Source organism: Sminthopsis crassicaudata, chromosome 4 (assembly GCF_048593235.1).
Source record: "Sminthopsis crassicaudata isolate SCR6 chromosome 4, ASM4859323v1, whole genome shotgun sequence".
Lineage (NCBI taxonomy): Eukaryota > Metazoa > Chordata > Mammalia > Dasyuromorphia > Dasyuridae > Sminthopsis > Sminthopsis crassicaudata.
In genome coordinates, this window is record NC_133620.1 from 194,315,768 (window position 1) to 194,338,267 (window position 22,500).

The 22,500-nt window shown below is 34.4% G+C and overlaps 1 protein-coding gene across 4 annotated transcripts in view; it reads left to right on the forward strand.

Moving 5' to 3' along the window:
- METTL24 (methyltransferase like 24) overlaps positions 1 to 22,500 on the forward strand; it is a 204,697-nt gene that overhangs the window by 170,637 nt on the left and 11,560 nt on the right. The gene's annotated exons all lie outside the window — the stretch shown is intronic.

Here is a 22,500-nt window from a genome sequence, read left to right on the forward strand (position 1 = left end):
TAGTTCAGAGAGACAGAGACACAGAGCACCTTTGTGAAATAACCATGTCTCTTTTTAAGGATATGTGGGAATCATGTGTGCCCTTGATTGAGTGGGATCCCTCAGTAGGCACTACCATTATTAGAAGAATGTATTTCAACCATTATCTGAGGATGCCCAGATCATTGAAGAAACAGGGGATAGTCACAACTTAACAGAAAACAAATAAAAAACTTTATGAAAACGGAAATCTCAATGCTATTTAAAGAATGATTAAATGATGATAATTTTGGTCTTTGAATGCATAGTTGAAAATATTTTGGGAAATAGAATTGTTTGTCCTTTAAATAATATTGTAAGAGGCAGTGTAGGGCACTGAAAAGCGCACACACTCTGAAATTGGAAAACCTGGGTTTGAATACTGCCTATTATGTGACTTGAGATAATCTTCTTGAATCTCCACTTCTTCACTTCTGAAATGAAGAACATGACCTTTTATGTCCTTTACAATTCTACATCTAAGATCTTATAATCTTAAAAGATGAAAATAATTTGTGAATGTTCCAACATTCATTCCTATAACAGTAATGCATTTCTTAGATAATAGACATTGTATTAGATCATTAGATTGTAAGACATAACTGAAGAATGACTGAGCAATAATAGCAACAAAGGTAATGTTATCATTCAGTAGTGTCCAACTCTTTGTAACTCTATTTGAGGTTTGCTTAGCAAGAATACTAGAGTACTATGCCATTTCCTTCTCCAACTCATTTTATAGATGAGGAAACTGAGGCAAACAGAATGAAATGACTTCCCATGGTGACATAACTAGCAATTGTCAGAGGCTGGCTTGGAATTCAGATCTTCCTGAATCCAGGCTGGCATTTTATTCACTACATTACCTAATTGCCCTGCATTAAAATATAGGATATCGATCCTTTGAAGAATTAATCTAGAAAGAGAAAATATGTCATAGAAGATAGAGAATTGACTTCAGAGTCACAAAAACCCAGATTCATAAAGATTGGCTATAAAACCCTGAATAAGTCCCTTAACCTCAAAGTGCATCAGACAATTCTATTAAGAATATAAATTGCAGAAAAAAGCCCATCTACATTGATAGAGGAAAAAACTCCTTAAAGGAACACCCTCCTGGTAAAATCACAGGTATGGGGAAAAGAAAAGGAGAGAATAAATCTAGTTGTCAAATTTCTCTCAGTAAAAAGGAACTCAACTTATATTTAAAGCTGGCAAGCCTTTTAAGTTTTTAGTTTCCTGCACTAAATCATGATGATGATGTGTGTAGAGGCAGGAAGATACAGATTATATATGTGTGTGTGGCCTTGAAATTGTTTTAAATTAATCCTGACTTGTCCTTATACATTGTTCTTATTGAATAATTACATAATTATGTAACGGATGAAGGAGGCCATCAACCACGTTACCAGTGCTATTACTGTTCTATAAATTATGATTCCTTTCATTTTATTTTTTTTCAGCCTGGCTCTATGAAAAAAACTAGGCAGAAAATCAAATATTGGGGAAGGCTGAAGATCAGCAATTTAATACTTTGTTTAACTACATCTGTTCTTTGGTTTGAATTCCCTCTTTGAAATGACCAATCATGACCATTTTCAACTTTCAGTGAATGGAATGAATTATTAAATGACTACCACATGCCAGGTGCTTTGGTGTCTATAAAGAAAGGGACGCAGTCTTTGTTCTCAAAAACTTTATATTCTGGAGAGGAGGATAAAACAATCAAATAAATAGCAGTGATACAATAAGATGATAATTACATGAGAGCTAGAAAGTGTGTTCCAAGATCTAGAGGAGGGAATGAATGGTAGGATACCAGTATCTAGGAATGTATAAAGCTCTTTTAGAAAGTATGCTCTTTAAGGACAGGTATTATTTTTACTTTTTTTTTTTTGTATCCTTGGCGCTTAGCACAACATTTTGAACATAATAATAATAGCAAGAATTTCTATAACATCTTCTATAACACCTCTTTACAAATATTTTATTCAAGATATAAACAGCTCATAGTAAAGACTTAAATGTTTTTTGATTGGGAGAAACAGAGTGGGAAAGAGGGTTGATATGAACAGTTGGCAGTGTTTCAGTGAATAGTCAATAGTGTAATTTGGCTAACTACAGAATAAAGTATTTATGTAGGAAAGTAGCGGGAGATAAGGCTGAAAAAATTGGGTAGGGAATGAAGGATAATGAATGCTAAACTAAGGAATTAGACAATTTGTTAGGTAAATAATAGGGAGCCATTGAATATTTTTGAGTAAGGCAGTTACAGGAAGAGAACCCTGCTTTAGAAATATTTCTCTTGAAGTGGGGTACAGGTTTGATAAGAAATATTAGAAGCAGGGAAGATCAGATACAAAGGTATTGGAATAGAACAGGAAACAGGTAATAAACTCTTAAAAAGGTTTAGGTGCTTATCCACACCAATAATAGAAAGACAGGCAGCTATAATAGAAATTGTGTGATATTTCAAGAGACATTCAGCAATAAATAAGTGATTAAAAGATATAAACAGTTCTAAAAGTATTCTAAAATGAAAAATTGCTTTTCAGATAATTAATAATAAAAGAAATGCAAATCCAGACAATTCCAGGTAAAGAGGACAAAAAAATAGAAATAGTTAATGTTTAAAGGGATTGAATGAAGGCAGATCATAGGATATATTGTTGATGGGGATGGTGGACAGCATTCAAAACAGCAACTTGGAATTATGCTTAAAAGTTATGCTTTAAAAGTGTCTAAAATATCCATAGTCTTTGAACCAAAGATTCCACTTGATTTCACCAAATTAGACATATATCCCAGGTAGATAAAAAAAAAAAAATAGAAAGGTCCTATAAATAACATTTCTTTTTTGCAGCAGAGAACCATAAACAAAGAAGATACCTATCAACTGGGGAATGATGGAGCAAAATTTGATAAATGGATATAATAGAATACTATAATACCAAGAGAAATGATGACTATGAATAATTCAGAGAAATTAGAGAAGATTTATAAACTGATATGGGGGCGAAATAAACAGAACCAGGAAACCAGTATCCACAGTGGTAGATAGCCACATCTAAACATGCAGATAGAAACAATAACAAAATAAAACTTAATATTCTGTAATTTTAATGACCAAGATTGGCCTAAGAGAAGTTGAAAGCTGAAAGAAGCTGGAAAAATGTACCTGCTTTCTTTCACTGAAGAGATGGGGGACTATGAGTTTGAAAAATTATATTTGCCAGATGTGGGCAATGTATTTTGTTAATTTTGGTGTAATGTTCCTTTCCTTTCCTTCCTTTCCTTTCCTTTTCCTTTCTGCTTCTCTTTCCTCCCTTCTCTCCTTCCTTTCCACTCTTTTCTTTTCCTTCTTTGTTGTGAAGGAAGGTTTGCTGGATTGTGAAAAAGGGATTTGAAAACTATTAGTTAAAAAGGCACCAATAATTAAAAAAAAAAAAAAAACCCAAAGAACTGGCAGAAAACAATACCTGACATTTTTTGCAGGGATGGGGAAGGGGGAAGGAGGTCTAGGATAGAGAAGAGATTGAGGTAATTTTGAGTCACCTTGAACTTTTGCCTCTGTATGGCTTATATGTAATTTATTAGCAGAATTAAAGAAATCAGAAATAGAAGTTTGTTTTGTAGAAAAGAGGATTGCATTTGGTTTTGAACATATTGGAGGGAGTTAGATTAGTCAATACTTAAGGACTCTTCTAGGATTCAGATATAGAAACTGAGGCTCAGAAAAGTTTAGTGGCTTGAGGTCACATATCTAGTAATAATGGGGTAGAATTTTAATCCGGATTTCTGAGCCAGTGTCTTTTCTGTTGTACTGGACAACCTCATTATGTCTAAAAGCATATTTGGAAATGCTCTCTGATTGGAACTCAGAAGAATCTGGTGTTAGAAATAATAACTTTGGGCATTATTTGCATCAATGTGATGGTTAAAATTGGAGGAGTGCATGCAATTACTGAAAGAAAAGAGCTACAAAATAAACCTTGGGGGATACCAACAGTTAGGAAGAGGAGAGAGAAGGAGAGACATTGATTAGAGGTGGATTTTGTCCATGGTTTCTTGGGAACTCCTACTCTAGTGGGGGGGTCACAAAATATATTTTAACTTATGTAGAATCACACAGTTGTGATTTCTCTATTCTATTCCTTCTTATCACTGCTGATCTATATTCTACCTCAGTCATCTTCCTCTCACCACCATTATCTTTTCCCCAGATTCATTCTTTCACTTTTAACTCAGATTCAATAAACTAAATTATGACCAAAAAAACCCAACCCAAATTCAAATCATAAAAACTGGGAACTTTTATGAATAAACATCTTTTAATTAGAAGATTTTTTTGGAAGGGAGAGATAATGACAAATTTGTTTCAGATTCATTTCTTTTCACTTAGATGTATAGTTGAAAGAAGGCTGCTTGGAGTCAAGTGACCTGGGATAGAATCCCACTTCTACTATTTAATATCTTAGGTAAGTCATTCAACCTTTATGTGCCTCAGTTTCCCCATCTATAAAATGAGAGATTTGGACTAGATAACTTCTAAGAATCCCTCCAGCTGTAGATTTATGATCTAATAATTTTGTATATTAAGGAGCTTTGAATAAAGACATACTTATTTAATATTCCAATTAAATAGGTGCTATCTTTTATAAATGAAAACTATCAGTGATGACTGTAGTAAAGGAAAACAGTACTGATATACTTTTGAATGCTGATGAACAAAGTTATCATCCTTCAAAGAAGTATGTCTCCTGACTCTTGAAATAGAGGTAGTAGATATGCCATCTAGAATGAGGCATATGCTGTCAGATATTTCCTGTGTGTTTATTTGTTTTGACTAAATAGATATCTTTGTTTAAAAAAAAAAGGTAAGTTTTAGTGGGGATCAGAAAGTTTCAGTTTATATATACATACATGTAAACATATTTTACTACATGGATATAGACATGGTTTTACTGGGTAGGCATATAGTTATGTATGTGTTTGCATATATGTACATATATTCATATACACATATATTTATATATATATACACACATACATATATTTTTATTTTTTCTTCCTTATTTATTTTTCATTAAAGCTTTTTATTTTATTTTTTTGTTTTTTTTAATTATAACTTTTTATTGACATTACATATGCATGGGTAATTTTTTACATTATTCCTTGTACTCACTTCTGTTCCGACTTTTCCCTTCCCTCCCTCCATCCCCTCCCCTAGATGGCAGGCAGTCTTATACATGTTAAATATGTTACAATATATCCTAGATACAATATATACATGCAGAACTGTACAGTTCTCTTGTTGCACAGGGAGAATCGTATTCAGAAGGTAAAAATAACCTGGGAAGAAAAACAAAAATGCAAACAGTTTACACTCATTTCCCATTGTTACTTCTCTGGGTGTAGCTGAGTCTGTCCATCAATTGGAACTGAATTAGCTCTTCTCTTTGTTGAAGATTTCCACTTCCATCAGAATACATCTTCATACAGTGTTGTTATTGAAGTGTATAGTGATCTTCTGGTTCTGCTCATTTCACTCAGCATCAGTTCATGTAAGTCTCTCCAGTCTTCTCTGTATTCATCCTGCTGCTCATTTCTTATAGAACAATAATATTCCATAACATTCATATACCACAATTTATTCAACCATTCTCCAATTAAGGGGCATTGATTAATTTTCCAGTTTCTGGCCACTACAAAAAGAGCTGCCACAAACATTTTGGTACATACAGGTCCCTTTCCCTTTTTGAGTATTTCTTTGGGATATAAGCCCAGTAGTAGGGGCAGCTAGGTGGCGCAGTGGATAGAGCACCAGCCTTGAATTCAGGAGGAGTTCAAATGTGGTCTCAGACACTTAACACTTCCTAGCTGTTTGACCCTGGGCAAGTCACTTAACCCCAGCCTCAGGAAAAAAAAAAAAAAAAAAAAAAAAAAAAAAGATATAAGCCCAGTAGTAGCACTGCTGGATCAAACGGTATGCACAGTTTGATAACTTTTTGGGCATAATTCCAGATCGTTCTCCAGAATGGTTGGATTCTTTCACAACTCCACCAACAATGTATCAGTGTCCCAGTTTTCCCGCATCCCCTCCAATATTCATCATTATTTATTCCTGTCATTTTAGCCAATCTGACAGGTGTGTAGTGGTATCTCAGAGTTGTCTTAATTTGCATTTCTCTGATCAATAGTGATTTGGAACACTCTTTCATATAGAAATAGTTTCAATTTCATCATCTGAGAATTGTCTGTTCATATCCTTTGACCATTTATCAATTGGAGAATGGCTTGATTTCTTATAAATTAAAGTCAATTCTCTGTATATTTTGGAAATGAGACCTTTATCAGAACCTTTAACTGTAAAAATATCTTCCCAGTTCGTTAAAGCTTTTTATTTTCAAAATATATACATGGATAATTTTCATCATTCACCCTTACAAAATCTTTTGTTCTAATTTTTTTCCTCCCTTCCCCACCCCCTCTCCTAAACAGCAAGTAATCCAATATATGTTAAATACACACACACACACACACACACACATACACACACACACACATATATATATATATGTGTATATATATATATATATATGCACATATTTAAAAGGCCATCAATATAACATTAAGAAAAGTGAGTTCAAGCAAATCAGCAGCAATTCTCAGGTCATGATTACTCTGATTATACCTAATTTGCAAAACAGCAATATGACATTAGAAAGCACCAAACACAAGCTTCTAAAATTTATCATTTTCCCCCCACAGCATTTATCTACCCATTTTATCTTTTTTTCCCTTCATTTTATCTTCACAAAATTATTTCTCTGATTATCTGCGGCCTGGGTCATACAGACAAATGAACGCCTTTGTTGCCATCAGTTGGTTAAGTAGTCCCACTAATTCTAGTTCTCAAGACTTCCCTCTCCCCATCTCCTCCTAGTGTATGCTGGTGGTATAGTGGATAGAATGTCCAAATTCAACCTCAGCCCCTTAACATCTGTATGACATTGGGCAATTCACTTAAGCCAGTGCTTCAGTTTCCTCATTTACAAAATGAAGATAATAATGACAGCTACTTCTCAGGATTATTGTGAGGATCAAAGGAGATGATATTTATAAAGTACCTAGCACATTACCTGACACATAGTAAGTATCATATAAATGTTAGCTATTATTATTATTACACTACTAATGATGAAGGTTATTTAGTTCTTCAAATAGTGAAGTCAAAACTAAACCTGAACATGTCCTCAGATCTTTGACTTTTCCTTCTCCTTCATGCTATTCCCATATTTAATTGTTACCAAACATTGCCAGTTCTACCTCCATAGCCTTTATTGCTTTCAGTTCCTTCTTTCAATTCCTATGACCATTACCTTGGTTCATACATTATTCCTTGGACTATTTATCAGACTTCTAAGAGGGCTTCATTCTTCCAGTCTCTCCTTTCTTCAAACTATTTTCTATATGACTGCCAAAATAATCTGCCTATATCTAAATCTGCTCCTATCACTTGCTTGTTTAACGAACAAAAACCACCTTTGGTGTCTTCTTCTTTCTTTTAGGATAAAATATAATTTCTGAGCCTGGCACTTACAGGTCTTTCACAATCTAGCTCTTAAAGTAAATTTCCATTTCAACTTACAATTTCAAATTTTTGGACTTCATCGATTCTTCTTTACAACCAAAATGGCTACTTAGCTATTTCTAGAACTTGAAGTTAATCTCCATGCTTTCAGGATCCTTATTCTTCAAACTCAGGTACTGCCTATTCCGGGAAGCCTTCCCTAATTCCCTTTAATCATTGGTTCTCACTCCCTTCTCATGTCAACCTTGGATTTAGTTTTCTATGTACTTGTAACATCCCAACCCTCCTACCCCACAAATGAAGCTTCTTGAGGACACAATGATTTCATTTTTATTTGTATCTGTAACACTTGAGAGGTAATGTCATGTAGTAAAAGGTATCAAAGACAAGGACTGAACAACTCTGAAATGTAATTGGGAAATATTCAACAAAAATATAATAGATAATATTAATATCAATTGCTGAGTTGTTGCAGAATTGTCTGTTCTTCATGATTCCATTTTGGGAGTGGTTTGCCATTTCCTTCTCCAGTTTATTTTATAGATGAAGAAACTGAAGCAAACAGGTTTAAATGGCTTGCCCAGAGTCATAAAGCTAGTAAATGACTGAGGCTGGATTTGAACTCAGGAAGAAGAATCCGCCAGTTTACAAATCCACTGCAATATACATTATGTCACCTACTTTCCTGCTTCTGTTTACTTTACTTCTCATCAATTCATATAAATCTTCCCATGTCCATCAGAAATCATTCCTTTTGTAATTTCTTTGGCCCAATAGAATTCTATTAAATTTCTCTATCATAATTTGTACAATCACTCTTACTGATGGGTATCCCATTAATTTCCAGTTCTTTGTTGATACAAAAAAGTTTTATTATAAATATTTTTGTACATATCTGATCTTTTCCTTTTTTGACCTCTTTGGGGGTCTAGGCTTAGTGTAGTATGACAGGATCAAAGAATATGCCCAGTTTACCAATTGGACATAGTAACAAATTGTTTTCCAGATTGGCTAGAACAATTAATTACTTGATCCTGCTTTTTACCATGATCTTTGCCATTATCTTATCTGTTAAAGATGGAAACAATAATAGAGCATTTAAGAGTATTATCTTATTTAGAAATGCTGAGAGCCCTTCTAGAAATTTACCTCTTTCCAGTTACTGGCATTTTAAGTATTCCATAAATATTTCTGTGTGCATCCCATTAAGGTTTCTGGGTCTCCTGCCATTCTTTGCAGCTAGATGGCACAGTGGATAGTCTGGTCTGAAGTCAGAGAATATTCACCTTCCTGAGTTCAAATCCAACTTCAGACACTGTGACCTGGAGTAAGCAACTTAATCTGTTTGCCTCAATTTGTTTCTTCATCTACAAAATGAGCTAGAGAAGGAAATGGCAAACCATTATAAGTATCTTTGCCAAGAAATTCCCAAATAGGGTCAAGGAAAGTCAAACACAATTGAAAGGACTGAACAACAAAGTATTCAAGTAATCATTTGGTCCCTTAGCTATTTCACGGAAGATCAAAAAGCAGAATCCTTTTTGGTCATAGTGTTTTCCTTCTTTTTTTTTTTTTTTTTTCTTTCCTTTTTTCAAATCTATTTGCAGATTTTAATCCCCTGCAATTCAGTTCTGTAGACTGCCTGCTGCATCAAGAAGTTGTTTTTCTTCATTTGTTCAGTATTGGACTAACATTAATTTAGAAAAATTCTTCATATTTCTCAAATTATCCAGGAATGAACCAATTTCTATCTTCTTAATGGAAGCTATTAGGTTGAAATGATAGATTGCTATTGTTGACAATGACAATTCATCTTACACTTAGTAAATGTGAAGCCAGAGCTTTCTTTACCTTATTCATTTAAGTTAGATCATCATATTTTTACATTACAATAGCCTTTCTTTTCATCATGTGTTTGGTTATTATCCCCATGTTTACTACTATACCCTGGATTTTGAGTCATTTTTCAGCCAGTCTAACTCTCTGTACCCATTTGGAGTTTTCTTAGCAAAGATTCTGGAGTGATTTGCCATTTTCTTCTCCAGTTCATTTTATATATGAGGAAATGGAGGCAAACAAGATTAAGGGATTTGCCTAGAGTCCCAGAGTTATTAAGTGCCTGAAGCTAGATTTGAATTGAGGAAGATGAATCTTCCTGATTCCAGGCTAGGCACTGGAACCACCCACATGCCCTGTACCTTGTTACAAAAATAAAAAATATAGATAATTTCTCTCCCCTTAAAATAGGAATTGCAAAAAAAAGTTTACTCTTCCTCCAAATCATCACTATATTCCTTCAAATAACAACAAATGTTGGCATTATCCAACTGAACTTAGGCAGATTAATAAATTATATTGACTGATGTATAATATCTGGGGAGGAGCCAGCAGTTCTCTGCTTAGACGGTTTACATTGCCTATCGTAAGCAGCTTAGTTAATGCTACCATTTGACCAATGCTCTTGATAGAGAATAATAGAATGCTGCAGCTGGAATGGATATACATCATTCATCCCAAACTCTTCATTTTACAGATGAGAAAATTGTTGCCGATATTGCTTTGAATCTTGGTAATTTTGAATCATGTAGAGATTAGTTCATGAACTTTGATGATAGCTTGTTCTGAATTTTTTATTTGGAATCTTTACAGTAATAAATACAGTTGTCAAGGTAACCACAAAGTTTTAAAATTCAAGATTTTTTAAAAATCATCTTCAGATGTCATTTTTTCTTGCTATTTTGTTTTTAAAAGCCATATATAGTTTTTAATTTATATTCAAGTTGTGTAACGTTCTGATCGTCTCTCAGTTGTAATCCTTCTCTGGGAGGAGGTTTCTTTTCTGTATAATCTTTTCCTCTGTGTGCAGGTTTCCTGAGGGGCTTCTGGAGCCAGAGCAAAGGTAGAATCTCAAATCCTCTTCTTCCTGAATCCTGGCTCTGAATCTCCTCCACCTCTTGTTCTTCCCCAATCCAGACTCTCTCCTTCCAGACTGCCATCTAAACTCAATCTCCCAGTCTAGACTGACTTCAGACTCAATGTCGCTTTTTTTTTTTTATCCTCGAAGAGAATGGGTTTGTGAGAACTCAGGGACTTGTGGGAAATACTTCAACCAATGAATTTGCTCCTTTTAAAGGTGTAAACTCCTTTAAATATGTAAACTCCTTTTCAGAAGTCTAAAGGTGTAAACTCCTTTTAAAGATGTGAACTCTGAGCTAGAGAATTGTTTAGACAACCTGAGTTAGCACTTTGTAATCCTAACAAAGTTGAACATATCAGGAGGAAATAGTGATTATAGTCTTGAACTATATAGCATTTGAGACAATATATCTGTGTAATTTTTATTTTGGAAGTTTTACATAAGTACAAGTACTAATTAGCATGTAATAGATGAGAAATCTGAGGCTTATAGAAGTTATTACTTACCTAAGATCACACAGCTGGTAAATAACAGTTAAAATTTGAACCAAGACTACTAACTCAGTATTATGCCAGTAAAATAATTTCTTTTCTACTGCCACATAAAAGAAAATAGTTATGAAGTGAAAATACAGTAGTCAAACTTTCATAATACCAATGAATATTTGAGGAGTAAAGGTGAAACCATTTAATTAACAACTGTGCCACTTGTTTTAAAGAAAGGCACACTACTAATATGGTAAATGTCATTTATTAACTGGATGTATTACAGATTATTTAAATAATAATCCAGATTTAAGCAATAATAACTATTATAAATTTCGTCACAATGGAAGTTATTTGAGAATTTTAAAAAAAAGAAAGATTATATTTCTAGTTTGAATAAATAACATCAAAAGACAGCTGAATAGTGTAGTAGATAAAACCCTGAATCTGGAATTAGTAAGGTCTGAGTTCAAATCCAGATTCAGCCATTTACAAGCTGTGTCATCCTGGACAAGTCACTTAATCCTGTTTAGCACAATTTCCTCATCTGTAAAATGAGTTTAGGAAGAAAATAACAAACTACTCCTGTATCTTTGCCAAGAAAAGCCCAAATATGGGAATGAGGAATTGGATATGATTGAAAAACAGCAATAACAACAAAATAGGAATAACAATAGCACATACCTCCCAGGTTTGGTATGAGCATCATATGTGATAATATTTGTAAAGCAATTAGCATCATGTCTGGCACTTAGTAGGTGCTTTACATATACTCATGTTTTTCCTCTTCCTTAATAATAATTATAGCTGACATTTACATAACTCTTTAAGATTTGCAAATTATGTGTGTATGTGTGTATAATAGGCCTTTTCAAATACAGATCTATCACTTCTCTATAGGAGAAGTTTATAGTTTATACCTGTAGTAAGAATATAAGAATAGGAGATACATAAATGATCTAGAATTCACATTTGACTGGTTAAAATGGCTTAATACACATGTTACACTTTTATAATTAGCTTATTATTTAGATAGTTCTATGTATTTTTAATTTCATTGTTGAGGATATTTCTTCTAGCTAGGCCCAGATTGCAACTTCAAAGAAACCCAGAAACATACTTTTAAAAATTGTTGAAATCATATTTCATATTTTTTATTGAAGAGAAATTTTCAGAATGTATTCATGTAACCCTTGGCCAAGAATCTCAGATAGGTTTGGCCTTTAAGAGGCTTCTCATAAATTATACATTCTTGGGATCGTGTTTTCACCCAGAATTCCCCTGGAAATATAAAAATCTAGCTTGTTATCTTGCTCTCTACAGAAAAAACAAAAGGGCATGCAGCTCCTATGCAAGCACTTAGGCTAAGGATATACAAAATACAAGGTTCTTGCACCCAATGGCATCTGAGCTCCTAGCAATCAAACCAGCCGCCCTTTTTTCTGCAGTGAACACTGTCTTTCCTAGTGACCTATATAGTCTTCCAGACTTAAGAGTACTAATGTAAAGATGAGATTTTCCCCAAAGAGAAAAGAATTAAGTGAGTGCTAGCCTTTGGTATGAGTGGGAGACAAAGATCCAGGTTTGCCCCTTCACATTGTAGTTCTGTCTTTTGTTATACTTCAGCTCTATCTTTGTCTTAGTCCCAGAAATTCTTCTGCTCGGTCTAAGAGTTTGTCCAAGAATATAGAATTGTTCAGGAACTATTCCACATATTGGTTTCTCTTAAAGGAAATTTATGGTCCTTTTGGTTCTCTTCTGCTTGTTGTATCTAGAACTGAGAGGCTCCTGTGGAAGGGAGATAGTTGAATAAGCATTCTTTTCCCTTACTCTCTAGGGAACTACACATGGTATTCTGTAGCCTTTATCTCTCAATTCTGATCTTTTTCTGTCTCAGTGACTTGGTATAAATCTAAGGCTATTTCTTAAAAGGCTAAATCTAAAGTGTGTACGAGATGTTCGCTATCCTTAATTCAACTAGTCAGTCTCAAATAGCATGGTTCAATCAGTCATTGTCATTGTATTGTCAATGAACCAATAAGCACCAAGGACAAAGGTAATTGTTCACTACCTATTAAATAAAATTCATAAAGATAAATGGAATCCATTGGGATTCTGGACATGACATACTCTATGGCAGTGGAAAACACTTTAAGACAGCAAGCATCTCTATAATTTATGCTTCACTTGGTTTTGATAATCATATGATTATTGAACAAAGTTATCTGTGTTGTTGCTCATCTCCAGGACTGTTGTTCTCAACAAATGCATAGTAGACTTTTTGCTGGGGAAGAAGATTAAAGGCTCTGTTTTGCCCTGCCAGGTCAAATGTTTTTTAAAATTATTATCAGTAATCAATAAATTCCCTGGATTCTTGTTTCAGTCAGCCATATGACTAAAGACTAAAATACTGGAAATAATCAGTAGAGACCTTTTTATGCTTTCCTTTTATTTTCATCAAGTATATTCCTAATGCACATACAAATCATTTTATAGAGATGAGGAATTGGGTAGTTGCTAATTTCTTTCCCATCATTTTTTTGGTTAATATCATAATATTTTTTCAAAGGCAAACTTGTGGATCTCAGGCTAAGAACTCCTGGTTGGGAGAATCTTGTCAAAGTCTTTACAGTTTCTTCCTTATCTGAAAAGCCCGCCAAAAATCTGGCCTTCCAGGAATCAACTTGAGCTTTGCCCATATGTTTCTTCAAGCAAAAAAAGGCAGCAAAGGGAAAGTCGTCTTTGGTCAGAGAGTTGAAAGATGCCAGCCAAGATGCTTTGCATCAGAGACTCTCTGTCCCCACCGCTGCTGACGGTGTGTATCTTCCTCTGTCTAATGCCTTTTACTAACCAGACTTTAACCTTGCTTCCAAACCTGGCAATAAATCTTGTTTTTAATCATCTAGGTTTTGGGGCCTGTAAATTCATTTACAGGGGACTCTCGCTGCCATTAGACCTAATTTAACTTTGTATCCTTGCGCCGAATCCTAAAGGGTTGCAGGGGAGCTCCATGTGACTCCCTGTACCCCAATCCTGCCACTAGACCTCAGTTAATCCTACTGAAGTATATACCTCACCATTAGTTATTTACTTCAATTATGTGGTTCCCTGTTACCTCATCATGTTACCTCATCAATCTTAACAACCAGAAGACATCAGAAAATGTGGAAGCATGCATTCTCTTGTTGGAGTGTAGAATAACAGGTACAAAAGTAGTAAGATATCTCTCTAATTGTTGGCTTATTCCTTGAATTGTATCCTCAATACTTCTCACAGTGCCGGCACATGATAAGCACTTAAATGATTGTTGATTGATTTTGACTACTTCCAAACTTGTTTTGTTTTCATCTTTTTCACTTCTCATTAATATTTGTTGCTCAGTTATTTTTCAGTAGTGTCTGACTCTCCGTGACCCCATTTGGGGCTTTCTTGGTCAAAGACACTGGAGTGTTTTGCCATTTTCTTCTCCAGATGAGGAACTGAGGCAAACAGGGTTTAGTGACGCCCAAAGTCACACAGCTAGTAAGTATCTGAGGCCACATTTTAACTCAAGAAAATGATAAGTCTTCCTGCCTCTACAACTGGCACTCTATCCACTGCATCACCTGGCTGCCCCTTCCCGTTAATAGATACCTAAATAAGTACCTTCCTTTACAAATAAACAGAACCAACCAAAAAAAAAAAAAACCAGAAGTTTTCTAAAAACTATTATTTTAAATTTAATATATGCTTAACATATGCTTATAGTGACAATTAGATGACACAATAGATAGAGCATCAGACATGGAATCAGTTAGACCTGAGTTTAAATCTGGCCTCAGACATTTACTGTGTGCTAGATTCTGGGCAAGTCACTGAACTTCTTTGCCTCAGTGTCCTGTCAAATGAAAATAATCATAGAATTTATCTCACAGAGTTGTGAGGATAAAAGGAGTTAAAGTGGTTAGCAATAAATCAAATAAGTACTCGCTTCCTTTCTACTTTCCTTTAAAAATAGACTATGTAACAAAAGCTCATAATTTCCTATACTTGTTTTGTTTTTGTACTGTAACGTTTGTGTCTGTTAATGAGAATTAAGTTCTTTTTTAAAATCAATGTTAAAAAACCCCCAAACTCAAGGTTATAAACCATAACCAGGCAATAAAATAAGTCTTATCTACAGGTAGCAATACTCTATTGGGTATGATCAAGGAATAAAATAGGTTCTAAATGATAAAACTTTTCAGATAAGTGAAATTTGGTTCTTTAAATTTCAAAACTTCAAATTCTCCCTGTTTTTCTTGGAAATCTTCCTCCCAAAGGTGTTCTTTGTCTTTGTAAATATAAAATGCTGGACATAATTTGTCTTTGTTTGTCTAAAGATTCATCATTACAGGGTGTTAACGAGGACCAGCACTTCTTATGTGGACCCTTGCCAAGCTTTTTTTAGGGCTTCTCATTTATTTTTGATTATCACCTGTGACTCCAGGAAACTGTATCATAGTAACCAAACCGTAATAAAACCATTTTAGCAGATGGGCTAAACCAGTGTGAAGGTAACCAAAGGCTTTAGAACCAGCAATGAGTCGGTTTCAGACCCAGCAGTGAGTTAGAATGTTTACCCCAAGCATGTGAAGTCTTTTACTGGTAGAATGGGCAGACAAGAACAATTTATTCCAGCATTCATAAAGGCAACTGAAGCAGATGCTGTGAAGGGCTTAGGCCCTGAGAATGGGGTGGGAGGGCATCATGGTGCCTAAGGATGGCCAAATTGACCGAGATTGGAAACAGAATAGTACCAATCAGTAGTGGGACTAACTCCATGAGTATCTCTTATCTTTTCAGACTGGACAGGATAGATTCATATGCATAGATGGATAAATATGCATATACTCATATATAGGTATATCTATACATATGTGTATATGTGTATGTGTGTGTATTTGTTTTCCAAATAAAACTAATTTCCACATTTATTATATCCAAAAATATACTGTCTATTCCCAGAGTCTATTTACGTCTTTGTTAGGAGATAAGTTATATATTTTATTGTGGGTGGTCTAAAATTAATATTACCTTATTTTAAGTAGGATTCTATTTTAATAAGAAGCCAGTTTTTAAAGTATCCCATTAGAAAAATGCTCTAAATTTAGGAGTCAGGAATGACTTATGAATTCAGGCCCTCTTCTTGAGAAGAAGACAGATCATGGTCATGCAACAGAGAAATAGCACCCAGGAGGGACTAAGAGTTGGTTGGCGTACAGGGAAATTGAGAACACTTAGTGCTCTCAGAGAAGCCAGAAATCATTAAGATAATGGTCTGAAAAACTTCCAGGAACAGCTTGGATGATGGGATGGGTAGTTATAGAAAAAAACCCCACAATAATTATTTATTAAGAATTAACAAAACTCATAAAAGTTGTTATAATTGTGTCAAAAGTTACTAAATCTTTTCCTAGGAGTTTGAATTTCTTTTGTTCTCCTTGTTTTAATATATGTTATAGGAGTGTTTAGGAGAAGAAAGATCTCAATTTTGTGGCTTCCATCTTCACGAGAGAAGACACATGGTCTTCTTAATAATAAGAGGAATAATAATAATAATAATAGGAAAATAGAGATTAATCTCTGAGTAATGAAATTTAAAAAAATAATATTTTTCTCCTGTTACATATAAAACAATTTTTAACATTCTCTTTAACTTTAAGTTCTAAAATCTATTCCTCCCTCTTCCGTGAGATGGTTAGCACTCTTTATAGGTTATACATATGCAGTCATGTAAAATATTTCCATATTGGTCATTTTGTACAAGAAGACTAAGGAAGGAAGAAAGGAAGGAAGGGAGGAAAGAAAGATAATATGCTTCAATCTGTATTCAGATAGCATCAGTCCTTTCTCTCAAGTTGGATAGTTGTTTTTTTTTTTATAATGAGTCCTTTGAGACTGTCTTAGCTCATTGTATTGCTGAAACTAGCTAAATCATGCACAACCCATCATACAATATTGCTGTTACTATGTACAGTGTTCTACTGATTCTGCTCACTTTACACTGCATCAGTTCATGGAAGTCTTTGCAAGTTTTTCTGAAATCCACCTGCTTATCATTTTTTATAGCACAATAATATTCCATTGCAATCATATGCCATAATTTATTCATCCATTTCCCAGTTGATGGGCATCCCTTTGATTTTCAATTATTACCCACCCTAAAAAAGTTATTATAAATATTTTGTACAGGTAAGCCCATCCCCACGTCCCCTTTTAAATAATCTTTTTGGGACATAAACCTAGCAAAAGTATTGCTAGGTAAAAAGAATATGCATAGTTTTAAAGTTCTTTTGGTAAAGAACCCTATTGACCTCCAGAATGGTTGGATCAGATCATGTGAGTAAGGTGATTTTCTTAAGATATTTTCATTTTTATAGAAAAGGATAGAGTGGATAGTGTGGTGCAGATTATGTCTTTGATTTAATATAATTATGCAGAGTTCCCATTTAGGAATTGCTGTAGTGTGGCAGATCAGTATCTATTTTACAATTTATATTCTTAGAAAGTGTCCTGGGCCACTAAGAGATTGATGATTTGCCAAGAGTCAGACGGTTAGTATGGGTCAGAGGCAGGAATGAAACTTTTCCTTATTCTATTCTTAATACCAATCATAATGACTGTCTCTTTATTTAGTTTAAACTACACTAAACAGGCACCACTATTAAATCGGAAGGAACTGCCTAAAGCATAACCATGGAACCAATATGACTTAAAAGTTCCTAAAACTCCCCTCATTGGTGGAAATTGATGAGTTATGGGAGTTATGGGAGAGTTTAGGAGAAGAGCGATCTCAGTTTTGTGGCTTCCATCTTCAAGAGAGAAGACACATGGTCCTTTCTCCCAAAATTTCACCTAGTATGCCCCTCATGGCACTGAGTTATCAATCTCCATCAATGAAGAGAGTTTTATGTAAAACAGCTTTGAGCCTTAGGTTATAAAAACGACTAAATCCCCGTTTTGACTTATTTTAATTATAAAAACCTCAAAGATGTCCCACACAAAGACTAGACTAGACATATGAATGTTACACATTCTTTATACAGCTGCCTTCTGATGGACCTCCTCCCAGCTATAATCTGCTTTCAGAAGCCTCTCTGTTTGCATCCCAGATTGTATCCAAGGGCAGAAATAACAGTTGCCAGGGGAAACCAGCTAACCAAGTATTGCATGTAAAATGAAGTCAGCCAGCCCTGTTTGGAACAGAGCTGTTGGAGTAGGAAGTCATTGATCTGTATGCTTGTGTGGTTTTGCATGGTGTATTTTCAGGACTGTTGGAAAGATTTGCCTGCTCCAGCATATATTATCTTCCTTACTTATCTTTACTTGGCTCTTCCAAATTGTCATTAATGAGAGACTTATAGAGCTTGTGGTTTTGCTATTTGGGGGAAGGGAACTGAGAGAGACCATAAGTCATTGGGTTTAGAGTTGAAAGACTTTTTAGAGGAACCCAATACTCTCATTATATAGATGGGAAAATTGAGTCTTAGAGTAGTTAAATTATTTAGCTAAAGCCCAAGGTAAATAGCAGAATTGGGATTTCAGTCTAGGTTTTCTGACTACATCAAATGCCTTATTTTTTTTTTTTTGGTCTTGATTTGAATTATCCGGCATACCTTTTAATGCAAATATTCCAGTATAAATAAGGGAATTTCATTTAATCATAATTTAGTGGGAATTCATTTAATTAGATTGTTTTCCTCCTATCTGGGATATGTACTGCCAAAAACTGAAGATTAAATAGGGGCAGAGAAGGAGGGAGAGTTAACTTTGGAATATGGTATGCTTCCCAGGAGAATAAGCCTGAAAGATGCTATATGCAGGATGATGTATTTTTGCAATGCCATAAGGTTGTATGAGTGCCTAGATGGTGGTTCATAATAGATTTGCAATTTCATGTCCAATCATCTTTTTTTTAATTGCTATTTTATTATGCTATGAAAATATTTGTGTTATTTCACAAATTAATTATAACTTTTTTTTCCAAAAAAAAAAAAAAAAAGATTAAAAAGAGAGGAGGTGTCAGGATATAGCAGAAAGGAAAGAAAGACAGGTATAGTATACTTAATCTAAATTTACCTACCTTGCAGTTGGTCCAAGGCCAGCCTTGCTTCTGTGTCTGAAAAAGGACAAAAATAGAAGGGAATCTAGAACTCATTCCAGGGATCATTTAACCTGGAGGCTGTAAACTTAAAAAAATCTTTATAACTGCATTTCAGTATAATTGGTTTACTTTGCAATTCTATATATTTTGTCTTATAAATTTAAAACTGTTGTTCTGATAAGGGGTCCATGTTGATGTTCAGTTGTGTCCAAATCTTCTCATCCTATCTATCCTATCTATCTATCCTATCTATCTAATAGCATAGCCAAGATCTAAAATCAAATTCTCTTGAAACTTGATTGAATGCTTTTTTTGATCTCAATATACAGCCTATCTAATTGGGAATTCTGCTAGCTCTTTATTTCCAAAAAGTCTGGAGACATTTTATTTTGCTTCTGAATGTAAGATTGTTCTAGGATTGTTGTTATTGTTGTTGTTCCTTCATTCTTCAAGAAGATCAATAGCTTTATGGCTTTGGCTTGTGTATGATTTAGATTTAAGTTAGACAGAGTTACACAATCATCAGCTTCACTTCCAGAATCATTGGAGTCCAATGGCAAGACAAAAGTCAGGATGACTGGTGGATGTGGTGGATGACTTTGCTTTTTAAAACTCATATTGTTCTGGGAGTGTTGGGACTGTCATAATCGTTATTATAGCAGAGGGTGGTAAAACATCTCCCCAAACTGTATTGAATTCCACATGTTATTGATCTGTGGAGCAACTATCACTATTCTCAGGAAATTTCAACATCCATCCCTTTCTCTCCACTGACCCAGCCACCACCATAGTTTAGGCTCTTGTCACCTTTTGCCTAGACTACTGTAATAACATCCTAAATTGGTTTTCCAGCCTCATGTCTCTTCTCATGCCCATCCACCATTCACACAGCTGTCAAATTTATTTTCCTAAAGCATAAGTCTGACAGGATCCATTCCTTATAGTATGAACTTCAGTGGCTCCATAATTCTGCTACAATAAAATATAAATTCTCAGTTTGGCATTTAAAGCTCTTTCACCCTCTTTTGTCTTTTCAGTCTTATGTATTATTTCCCTCCGGACACTCTACAATTCAGGCATGCTAATCTAGGCTTTGTTCTTCCAAAGGAGGTTACAACTCTTTCTCTGTTAACTTTGGAATTACCTTTCTCCAGGTTTGGAATATTCTTCTTTTTTTACCTCCATCAGGTGTCCTTTAAGAGTCAGCTGAAATGCCTCCTGCTGTAGGAAGTCTTATCTGGTTAATCTGGCTTCTAGTCGTATCTTCTGAAATTACTTTATATCCACTGGGTTTCTGCCTCACATGTAACTATTCATATGTGTTCTCTCCCTCCCCTCTCACTTCTTTATAATATTCTTTGACGCCATAAGTTTTTAGCTTCTACTCAGTATGTATACATAGCAGGCTTTTTTGATAAATACTGTTTTATTTTTTTCCAATTACATGTAAAGATAGTTTTCAACATTTATTTATAGCAATATTGAGTTCCATATTTTTCCCTCCTTTCCTTACCTTGTCCCTAAGATGACAAGCCATCTAATAAAGATTATACCTATGGAATTGTGTTATATATATTTTTCCACCCAAGTCATCTTGTAAAAGAAGCTGAACAAAAGGGATTGTTTTTGCATCCCTAGTGCTCACCACAGTGTCTAGCCATTAGTTAATACTTAACACTGATTGAGCAATGATCCAAGACAATTCCAGTAGATTTGGGATAAAAAATGTCATCTACATCCAGAGAAAGAACCATATGGAGACTGAATGAAGATTGAAGAAAAGATATTTTACTTTTTTTGTTTATTTGCTTTTTATTTCTTGTGGTTTTTCTATTTTGTTCTGAATTTTCTTTCATGATATCAGTAATTTGGAAATACATACATACATGTATAACCTATATCATATTGCTTTTTGTCTTGGGCAGGATGGAGAAAGGAGTTAAGGGAGAGGGAAAAAAATTTGGAACTCAAAATATTACAAAAATGTATTTTGAAAACTATCTTTACATGTAACTGGAAAAATAAAATACTATTGAGGAGAAAAAAATGTTCATTGACTGAATAGGAATCCACATTTGGAAGATGAGAGATGTCCATCATCTATTCAGCAACATCCCTCTTGAGGATCTAGATACCATCTCTTCTGCTCTTTTATCTCTGAGCAATTTTGTTGGAGTAACTTTTATCTAAATGTGGTGATTGGATGAATTTACCCCAGTAATATATGTGCTAGTTAATCCATTCAAAGCACTGGTGGGAAAAGCTGCCAGTGGGCTACAATGCTGATAGTGGTAGTAGCAGAGATTGGGTTGAGTTAAACTTTTCAAAATCCCTCAAGTCCTGCTATGGAGACTATTGTATATTCCACTTATACCTTGGGTTACAGCCTTGTTTTTAGATTCTCTTGCAGTGAAGAAAATCTCTTCATCTTCTCCAAAGGTTAATAGATGTTATCTGAATTGAATTTATCTAATAGTCTGATTTAACCTCTAAACTATATTCCAGTGAGAAATTGTTTTTCTGTTTAATTGAAGGTGAAGGCTGAAATAACCAAACTTTTTCATTTGGGAAAAGGCTCAGCATTTTCTAAGATTTAAAAAATGCAAACAGACTTCATGGGAGTCAGAGTCTCTGGTGCTCAGGTTTCAGAGTTCTGATTGCTGATAAGTTGCACATTAAGGCCTTTTCAGAAGTGTGCAGCCTTTTTATTCAGAGGTGTTTAGGGCTTCATAATAATGTAATAATGTGGGATATATCAAGTGGTAATAATGAGAATCTTGGCTTCAAAATTGTTATGGTAATATGAATTTCTGAGGCTTGAGCCTCCAGCTAATAGGAAATACAGACAGAAAGAGAAAATTTCATGTTTTATTCACCATTTTGCTACCACTACTCCCAAAGCAGAAAGAAGCAGCTCAATGTGGTGCAATCCTAAGTCTGGCTGGATGAATTAATGTAGCTCAAATTAAACAGATTTTATCGTGACAGGTGGAATGCAGAAGGGACAGTTTGCATTCCTTCCCCTACCTCTAGAATTTATGTCTACAAACATGCTAATCATCATTGTTTATAATTGATTAACATTTGAAAAAATAAAATCCAACTCCCTTAGAAAGCACATGTTTTGGTGTGTTATAGACTGATGATAATTATCTTCTAGTTGCTAATAAGTCATGCTTTGTTGCATTTTATCATAAATATTCTAAAATAAATTTTGAAATAAAAAAGACAAGAATACCCATAAATTATATAAACAAAATAACTCAAAATTTGATTTTGCATTTTCTAGCTTAACCTTGATGTTATCTCTTTAATTTCCTAATAAATCATTCACATTCAGTATAAACACGTGCAAAAATAG